Source organism: Eulemur rufifrons, chromosome 18 (genome assembly GCF_041146395.1).
Source record: "Eulemur rufifrons isolate Redbay chromosome 18, OSU_ERuf_1, whole genome shotgun sequence".
Classification (NCBI taxonomy): domain Eukaryota; kingdom Metazoa; phylum Chordata; class Mammalia; order Primates; family Lemuridae; genus Eulemur; species Eulemur rufifrons.
The window spans coordinates 58,406,445-58,416,387 of record NC_091000.1 but is presented as its reverse complement, the minus strand read 5'-3'; positions in this window follow the sequence as shown (position 1 = coordinate 58,416,387).

The following is a 9,943-nucleotide window of genomic DNA, read 5'->3' as shown; positions in this document are numbered from 1 at the left end:
GAGGAATGGTCCCTAGTCTCCGTGTGGTCAGAGGAAGGGCCCACGTAGGGGCGTGTTGGGAAATGAAGCTGGAAAACCATGTTGATCCCAGATTGTGAAGGATTTTGTGGGTCAAGCCATTTTGCAGGCAGTAAGAGCATCAGGAATCATGAAGTAGTGGAGGGGTGGGTCAGAGCTGCATTTAATAAAGGCTCTTTGACCCAAGCAGGTTCTAGCCCTGGCCCGATGGCAGCTATTCGTCATGGCACCCAGCAAGCTCAGAGTGCTTGGTTCTCCCCTGGCAGCAGCGGGTTCTGTCACACCAGCAGGAAGGGGCTCCGTCCCGTTCCCCACACAAGCGTTCTGGAAGCTACGTGCAGGAAGTGAGCGTGTGGATTAGGGATACACCCAGGCTGAGATGCTGGCGGGGCCTGTAATCATACCGGGTCCACATGTGGCCAGTTAAATCCTGCCTACTTACCGACAGGCATTGAGAAATGAGTGGCCCTCCCTGGTGAGAGGTGGGAAGAGCCAGGATATGGCTGTGAACTGTAGACAATAGGACTGCCCCACCTAGAGTGGGCGAGGAACTGGCACCTCTGGGACTAAGAAGGGCCAAGTAGTCGCCTACGTCCATGGACTGGATCCAAACCTGAAGGACAGGGCGTGCTCAAACTTGAGTCTGTGCAGGCTTGCAGGTCTGGCCCGGTTGACTAGACCTGGGGTATGGTTGGCAGCAGAGAGAATGCCCATGGGCAGCTGGAGCTTGCAGGAGCCCAGAAGTGTATGTGGGTCCTGGGGTCCCCACCTGGGCCGTGTAGCTAATTCCATGCCCCTCTGGCTCGTGTGGCCGAGGATGCTGGTTTATTTCCTGTTGCTGTCAGATCAGGCTCAGGTGCCGGAGGGGACCAGCAGTGGATGTGGCTGTGGGTGGCTGGAGAAGACAAAGGCAGGGGAAATGAGGCAGGGCCAACAGTTGTCCTGGTATCATGTAGACTTTCTTAAATTAGCCGTGGGGAGAGGAAATGGGAACGAGGAGCCAGAGAGTCAGCAGCCAGACTTTTCCATACCATCTGTGATGGGAAGCAGAAAGCTGCCAAGAAAAACCATGTGCTAGAGCTAATTGGTAGAACTTGAGAGCAGAAGGAACATAGCACCCTACTAAATCAAGAGGCTTTTTTCTTTGCTCTTCTTTTTTCCTTTTATCTTTTCTTCTCTATTTCTTTTCTCTTTCCTTTTCTTTTCTCCTCCCTCCCTTCCTTTCCCTGTCCTTCTCTTCCCTTTTCCTTTCTTTTTTAAACACCTTCTCTATGGAGTCTCAAAGTAATGGTACTACTAAGGAAATACCTAAAGATTTGAGATAATAAAAAAGGAAGCGTGTAAGCTAGTGAATCACATTTGATAGTTTAACGTAAGGAAGTGTTAACTTTGAATGTAGGAGTTCGATTTTTTAAAATCTTGCTACAAATTGGATTCCTAATTTGTAACATCATTTTAAGGGATATTATTTTTAAGAGAATATAATCACAATTGGATCACTGCATACCTTAAGTTCTTACTTTTTCAAAAATTATTACCTGGGATGAGGAATGGTTAACCGTGGAGACTAAGCTGTTGTACTAGGTACAACCAGCCACCTGGTGTATTGAGCACTCCATGTCTTGGAGGAATTAAGGAGTCTTTAGATAAGTACCTTATTTTTTTACTTTTTTTTTTATTTCAGAATACTATGGGGGTCCGAGCATTTACATAAATTGCTTTTGTGCCATTTGAGTTAAAGATGTAAGTGTGCCCGTTTCCCAGACAGTGTGCATTGTACCCATTAGTTATGAATATACCCATCCCCTCCTCCCCCTCCCACCTGCTTGATTTCCAATGAATGTTATTTCCACATGTGCACGTAAGTGTTGATGGATTAGTTCCAATTTAATGGTAAGTACATGTGGTGTTTGTTTTTCCATTCTTGTGATATTTCACTTAGAAGAATGGTTTCCAGTTAAGTACCTTATTTTAACATTATTCAGATACCTCAAAGATCTTGTAGATGATTTGCACTTCTCTGGGATCAAGTTTTTCTATCTCACCCCAAGCAGATGAGGAAACCGTGGCTCTAAGAAGTTGTGTGACCTGAACACTAAGCTGACAGCCAATGGTTTGCAAAGCTAGCAACTAATTAGACTTTCTCCCTCCCTCCCTTCCAACATCCCCCCCCCAACTCCATACCTCATTCTTTCCATCCATTCATTCTTTGCATATGGTGCCAGTGAAGCCTAAAGTCCTTTTTATTTTTTCTTTTCCTAAGAAACATCAATATAGGAAGGAACTGCTCTTTCTAAAGCCCCCTATTTCTGTTTCTCTAGAGATAAGAGGACAGGCATCATTATTTGCAGAATAATACTTTAATAAACCTTTTGGTTATGAACCTCGTAAATCCCAGACCATCTTCTGGAATAGAATGGTTTAAGACAACAAGGATCTAAATATTTTGCATAATTAAAATGTCTTCACTGAGGGTAGAATTGCAAATCTCAGATGATTTTTCTCCTAGAAACAACTTTTTTTTTTTCCCCCTTCTATGGAAGCCTCAGAAAATACTTGTCTTGACGCAAAGTTGGAGAGACATGATTCTTTGGGAGCTGAGTTGGTGTCTTCGTCATCACCGTAGAGAATGGTATTCAGGGGAGACCTGGAGGGAGACTTGGCTCATGGACTCCAAGAGTAGCCAAACCTCCTGTTATCCCCAAGCCCTCATCAAAACTTCATTCATCGTCACAATCTATATATAGAATTTACAGGTGGTGCAGGGTTCAAGCTTGAGCAAAAAGCCAGATGGCGCTTGAGGTGACCCTCACAATGAGGACAACATTCCTTGGGGAGTCCCAGGAGTACCGGACTTAGACCAGTGTTTTCAGGGCATGTGACCCTTGACAGGTGGAAGAGTCTAGGACACCCGAATGTCAGCAAATTCACTTAGCAACTCTTCTCTCTTCTTTGTGCATGACATACCACCCTAGAGCAACTGGTTCAGATTCTTGGCTAAAGGAAACAGAGGACGTCAGCCTACCCTCCTACCATCAGAAAGGTGGCCAGCCTTCTTTAAGGAAAGGGCAGTGGCAGGCCCTGGAGTCAGAGCTGGGGCTTAAACAAAGACATGCTCCTGATTGTGCACTTCCCTGAGTACCCTCTTACCTATCGTTCTCACTCCTCCTGACATGTGACCATATACTCTTCTGTTGCTCAGATTTCCCTCTCCCAGGCCAGGAGGAACCTCAGCGAAAGCATCCTCCCCCTAACAGGGTTTCCATTAATACCCCTGGGAGAGCAGCCTGATGCCTCATGTCCTGCGATTTTCCACAAGGCCTACTTGAGGCACAACAAAACAATGGCTTAGAAACTTGGAATTATAAAGTCAGAGAATGCCCAGTTCCTCAGCTGAGAACAGGCCACAGCTCATCAAGTCTAACCCCCTGAGAATCCACCTCATTTTTCTAAAATATTCTTATAAATCTGCACAGGTGAAGAGCCTGCAGGGGGAGAAGATAACACTAAAGAGTGCCAAAAGGCCTCCCCTTGGCGGAAACTGTCCCTTGCTATATCAGATCACGCTAATGGGAAAAAATCCACTGTAGTTAAATTCACCAGTTTTGGAATCAGATCTGGGTTTGAGCCCCCAATGTACCACTCACTGGCTGTATGGCCTCGGGTAAGCAATTTTGCTCATGTCATTTCCAGAACAACTGCAGAGGGAGGTGTTATTATTCCCATTTAAAAAATAAGAAAAGATGAGACCTAAGGAGGCTACGGGAGTGAAACGATTAGCACAGTGTGTGGTACGTGCTCAGTGTGCAGCCGGTACTCGGTACTCGCTGTTGCGATTGCCACTAGGACGCGTCCCAGGAATCGCCCAGCACAGGCGAGAGCGTATTTCCTCTGAATAATGATGGTGATGGTGTAAAGAAGTCTTCCATTTGCACAGCTCTTCAGCATTTACAACATACTTTTAAGTCATTATTCTCAAGAGAGTGGAACCTGTTTAAGGAGTTGGTCCTGGAGACACAGGCATTGGCCTCCTTACAGGCCATGGATTTTTCTGTTTTAAGGGAGAGAAGGGCTTTCCAACTCCTTACAAACACCAACGCTTCTGTTGTGCACCACTGAGCAGAGGTGTGGCCTCAGTAGAAAGCTCTTGGGAGAACCCAGCTCCCTCCTCTTCATGCAAATGTCTCCCACTGACCCAGGCAAGACATTCCAAGAGAGGCAGGGGCGTGGAGGCTCCCAAGACTTTCTGCATAAAGGGGCTCATATGTCTACGATGAAGCATCCGTCCCTAGAGCCTTTGGAGAGAAACGTGGCCCTGCTGACACCTTGATTTGGGAGTTCTGGCCTCTAGAACTGCGAGAGAATAAATTTCTGTTGTTTTAAGCCACCAAATTTGTGGTAATTTGTTACAGCAACCATTAAGAAACTAATATGGTGTCTCTCTCTCTCTCTCTCTCACACACACACACACACACACACACACACAAATTCTGCCCCCCAAAAGAAGAAAAAACTAAGGACGAGAAATACTGGTGCATTCACGTGCACAGAAATGTATTCTCTCCCCTAAGGTGCGGGAGAGACCACTGGAAGAAACTTCCCCGTTTCTTTCTTTCTCTGCTCCCTCTCAAGGCTGGAGAAGGCTGGTGGGTTTATTCAGCTGTTTTAGGCACTTGCCCCATTTGTATTCCCTCCAAACGCATCCGTTTCTCTCAGTCACAGAAGGGACTTGCCGAGCAAAGCCTGGCATTTTCCAGTTCTTGGGTCTGTGCCCAGAATCAACAACCCTCCCCGGGAAGGTTGAACAAATTCCCAAGATGTCAGGGCAGAATGCCTTGGGCTGCCGGGCTGCGGCGTTCCCGGCCCTGAAGCCGGTGCAGGGCGCCTCCTGGGTCCGTGTTAGCAGATGAATGTTCACCGGCAGGATCGTAAATATTGCCTAAGCAGCCCTGGTGGTTCAGGAGAGTCGGGAACACGAATGGCCAAATTTTAAGAAAGGTTAGATGGAGGTAACGGAGCAGCTTTGTGTTTGCTGGCCAAAATTTCGCTTACCTGAAGCCCACGTGACTTCAGAAAGCCCCCTTATCCGTTCCCTTCCACCACTGGGAATGTCGCCAGGGCACAGCTGATGTCTCCGGTTCACCCAGGGAGCTAGAATTTGGTGCCGGGTGAGCAGGAGGAATGCGATGCTTCGTTGTCGTCACCTTTCCTTCCCCAACTTGCCAATCTCACAGCTCTCCTGGCCGGTTTTAGGTCTTAACAGGTAGTCTTATTTTGGGGGTTAAAAAGTCTGGTTTAATCTATTATAATATCAAAGCTTTAATGAATCCAATTTAAAGCTTCTTATTCTCCACGGTGTAGAACTGAATTAGCCATGGAAACCCAAGGTGGGGTGATAACAGGGTGGTCTCCTGCCCTATACCCATCTCCCACTCTCCAGGCTGGGTCGGGGTCCAGGGGGAGGAAGGGGAGAGACAAGGCTTCGGGGCCGCCGTTCTGGCCCGCCTCGGAAAGGGGCAGGTGTACAGGTGCTGGCTCTGATCCTAGTGAGTTCTGTGACAGTGTCCTCTGGAGTCCCCCTGGGATCCCCTACCCACTGCAGGGCCATGGGTGCAATGGTGCAGGTGACGCCCCGCAGGCTGAAGCCTCCAGATCTTCTACAGGGCCCTCTTTGCTCCGTGGGAGCTCTGTCACCTCCCAACTCTGGGCAAGCAGGCTGCTCCCACTTTGTTCTCACACCGAGGGTGCCCCAGGCCAGACACGCAGGGGTCCAGCACCCGTCTCCATCTGGGTCCTCCAGACTCCAGGGGCCACGTCACATTCTTCAAGCTGTTCCCTAAAAGCGCCCTCACCTGGCTTTAGCAGCCCCCTTCCTTTCCCCAATGGGGGAGGGAACACTTTACCCCCACAGCACCAGAAATGCTCCCTGCACCTTCTCCACCTTCTCCACGGTCATTCCCACCCCACATGCACAGCCTGCAGGCAATCCTAGGCTTGAGGTCGCACACTTGGTTTAGGGCACCCCTAGGAAGTCCTCTGTCCATGCTGTGGTGCCTTTTGCAGTGTGGCTGCACTTGCCGTCTCTTACTGTCCTCTGTGGGACGTCAGCAGAAGATTCACTGATTCAGGGTGTTCTCACTTCCCCATCCTCCTTGTGGTCCTTCTACAGCCCCTGTAGCCCTTGCCGCCTGGTGGCCACGTGCTCTCCTTCCTGACATGACAAGCCCCCCATGGGATAACTGAGCTCCAGTCCTGATGCTTTCTTGAGACTTGCAAGCTCTGCCATGTCAGTGTCAGTAGCGTCCCTGTGTGCTCTGGCTCCTGAGAACGTCTCGGGAGGGAGGGCCGAGATGGCATCAGAGCCAGGGAAAGAGGAACGAGGCCGGGCGCCAGTGGGCACTTCCATTTCAGTGAGGTCCCTCTCCACCAGTGATGCCGGCCGTGGGTGCTCCTTAAGTGCACACAAGAAGACTTAGGGGGCCCTGCTGGGGAGAGCGTCTCCGTCCCAACCCCCTAGTCTGTCTGCACTAGGGAATGCACGTTCTTCTTGATAATAGTACTTTGACCGGAATCCTTGCCAGACAACGACCTTGGCTATGACGCTACGTCCGATCAGATTCCCACTTCAGTATGAATGGCACCATGTTCGAGTAATTCCTTCCTGATTTGCAACAGGGGAGCATTAGGTGCTTCCCATTGGAGACAAGTGGGAAGTCACCTGGGGCCGGGGGAGAATACCAGGGGGCTGGAGTTTGAGGCAGAGGGAGGAGTGTGAGCCCATCTCAGGGACAAGAGTGGTGACGTTTGGTTGGAGTGTAGAGTGCACGTGGGGTGTTGGGGAGAAGGGCGGGTGGAGAGAGGTGAGGCCAAGGAAGAAACCAATCACATGGGGCCTTGTCTGTCCCGCCAAGGATTCTGAGTTTTGTTCTGAGGCAATGGGAACTATTAAAGATTTTAAATAGGTGATTGGCATGAACAGCTTTATGTTTTAGAACGAGTACTCTGATTGCAGCATGAAGCATAGGTGCCTCCCTCGGGGCAGGGAGACCAGGTGGGAGGCTGTGGCAGAGGCCCAAGGAGGGATGATGAGCCTGGACTAAGGCAGTGACGGTGGGGTAAAGACAGCAGATGCCTCAGACATAGCGCCAGGAGATCAGCAGCAGGTAGAAGGTAGGGGAAAGGGGAGTCTGGCTTGGGGAGCTGGGTGTATGTTGGTGGCATTCCCTGGGGTTGGGGGCACAGGAGGGGCACATGGTGCGTTCTACTTCCTGTTGGAGTCCCCACCTTACCAGAATGGTCCTGGACCCCCACATCCTGGAGAGCCCTAGCTCCCTCCCCGATCCTAATTTCACTGGAGAATAGCACACTTGTAGAATAATTCCCAAGACTGAGCTGTCCCTTCTTCTTCAGCCAGGGCCCAGTGGATACACTCACCTGGAGGCCTGGTGATCACAGTGTTGCAAGGGCAACTCCATATCCTGGCCTGCTCCTTGGGTAAAACAGCTCCCATAAGCTGTGGCTTCCATGCACTTTGGAATGAAAAGTAACTTTTTCGGTCTCTATGTTGGATATTTCCACCCTGATTTACTCTAATGTGATCTGCCATTTGGGAATATTGAGCTCAATCAAATGTCTGATTGTATCAGACTAACAAAGTTCTCGTTTAGCTTTTGTCTTTTACCTTTCTAACCTTTGCTTATTTAACACACACAAAGTTTAATGATTTAATAGACCGAAGAAAACATCACCCCTGGCAGAGACTAGCTATCAATCCTGTTTTCTCTTCCAGGCACGCTGGGAGATTGCATTTCCCAAATTCCACTGTAATTAGGCTGGCACCTCACAAGTGGGTTCTGACCAATGGAACCTGGCTAGAAGAGATGCAGGCTGCTTCCAGGCCTGGCAGGAAATCCCGTGTACAGTGGCTCTCTTCCCCTTCTGTGACAACTTGGAAGGCTACATGTTTAAGATGATGTGCCTACATGAAGACAGCTGCCAGTCTGCTCTGGATGTGACTGGGGTAAGGGATAGGCCTATGCTGTATCAAGTCCCTGAGATTTGGGGGCTGTTTCTGTAGGGTTATTTATCCTGACTAATATAATACACTAATACAACATCAGATCAAGGTTTTCGCCTACGATTAGTAAGGCCTGTCTTCTGCTGATTGTCTATATTGGAGCTTTCCTGCTGGGGCCTCATGTTGTCATGAGGAGACAGGCAGGACATCAGTACAACCTCTATGGCTAACTCCTCAGCCTTGCATAGTAGTACTTGCAAAATAGAATGCACATATTTTAATGTGTACGTGTACACACACACACACATTTCTAAAGCTAAGTCTTGAAGTATGTATTGGCCGACAAGCATATGCTTTGGAGGAAGATGTGTACTAGACCACAGTCAAAAAATCTTTGTGCTTTTGGACAGGATTGTCTTTCTACATTGGAAGTATGAGGAGGACACTTCATGAGGTATGCCATCAAGCCACCGCCATCTCCGCACTTCTCTTTTGCGGGGAGTGACTTTTGTTATAGCTCAAGTATTTATCACTGTCACCAAGGAGATAGCTCAGTGTAGCTTTCTTTTCCAGCTCAAGGGCCGGTGTGTAGGTGGTGGGCACTCAAAGGTTAGGATGACTTGAAATGAAAGTGAGAAATCAAAGCCATTGTGTATGTAAACAAAAGGCTGAAGTTGCGTAATACTTGACTGTTCTTCCCTTCTCTAAGGAAGGGAAGTTAATTTTGTCCCCACTGAAGGGTTTTTTCCATGATGTAGCCTCAGCAGAACGGCGGAGGGTGGGGAACCAGTTTCTATGAAGGGCCACTGGAACTGCAGGCAGAAAAAAAAAAAATCAGAAAATATAAGATTAAAAAAAAAATTATTCAAATGCCTAAATAAATTATAAAAGTTCACTCTTTCTAGTTTATAGCCATCTAAGAGAAGTAGAAGTGGACCTTTTGATATGGGGGAGGCGAGTGGTGGGTGGCCAGACCTAGACAGAGACACAGAGATGGAAAAAGAATTGAGAAATGGTGGCAAGAGAAGAGTCCCTCCTCCCCCCACCCTACACACTCGCTCTCTCTATATAAACACACACACACACACACACACACACACGCACAAACACATACTCTAAAGCTATAACTCGTATTTTAAAATTAGAAAATATTGTCTGAAATTTCTTCAAAAGGTTTTGCTTTTTTCCCCAAGATCTGGAAACCACAGGTATTTTGGAAAGTTTCTCATTAAAATTTCAGGTTCAAAACACCCAGCTACCTGTTTTTAGCACTGTTAAATGCGCGGTGGTACTCCTGATTTCTAAGTATAAAGTCATTCTCTCTTCTGGGGGTTTTTAAAAAATTTTGAGGCTAAAATCATAGATTTGAGATTGAATTTTTGCTTATTGTTACCAAAAAAGGCCTCAAAAACATGTGGATTTATGCTCTCTATGCTAGGTGAAATTTAGTGGGGGCCAGAGCTGACACATGGTTTGGGGGCAATGTCTTCCCAGTTTGGGGTTGTTTGGTTTTGCTGTTTTGTTTTGTTTTGTTTTGTTTTTGTTTGAGACAGAGTCTCACTCTGTTGCCCAGGCTAGATTGAGTGCCGTGTCATCAGCCTACCTCACAGCAACCTCAAACTCCTGGGCTCAAGCGATTCTCCTGCCTCAGCCTCCCAAGTAGCTGGGACTACCGGCATGCACCACCATGCCCGACTAATTTTTCTATATATTTTTAGTTGTCCAGATAATTTCTTTCTGTTTTTTTTAGTAGAGACGGGGTCTCGCTCTTGCTCAGGCTGGTCTCCAACTCCTGAGCTCAAACGATCCTCCCACCTCGGCCTCCCAGAGTGCTAGGATTACAGGCGTGAGCCACCGCGCCCGGCCTTGCTTTTGTTTTTAAATCCGGTGTCTTTCAATAGAGCTTGG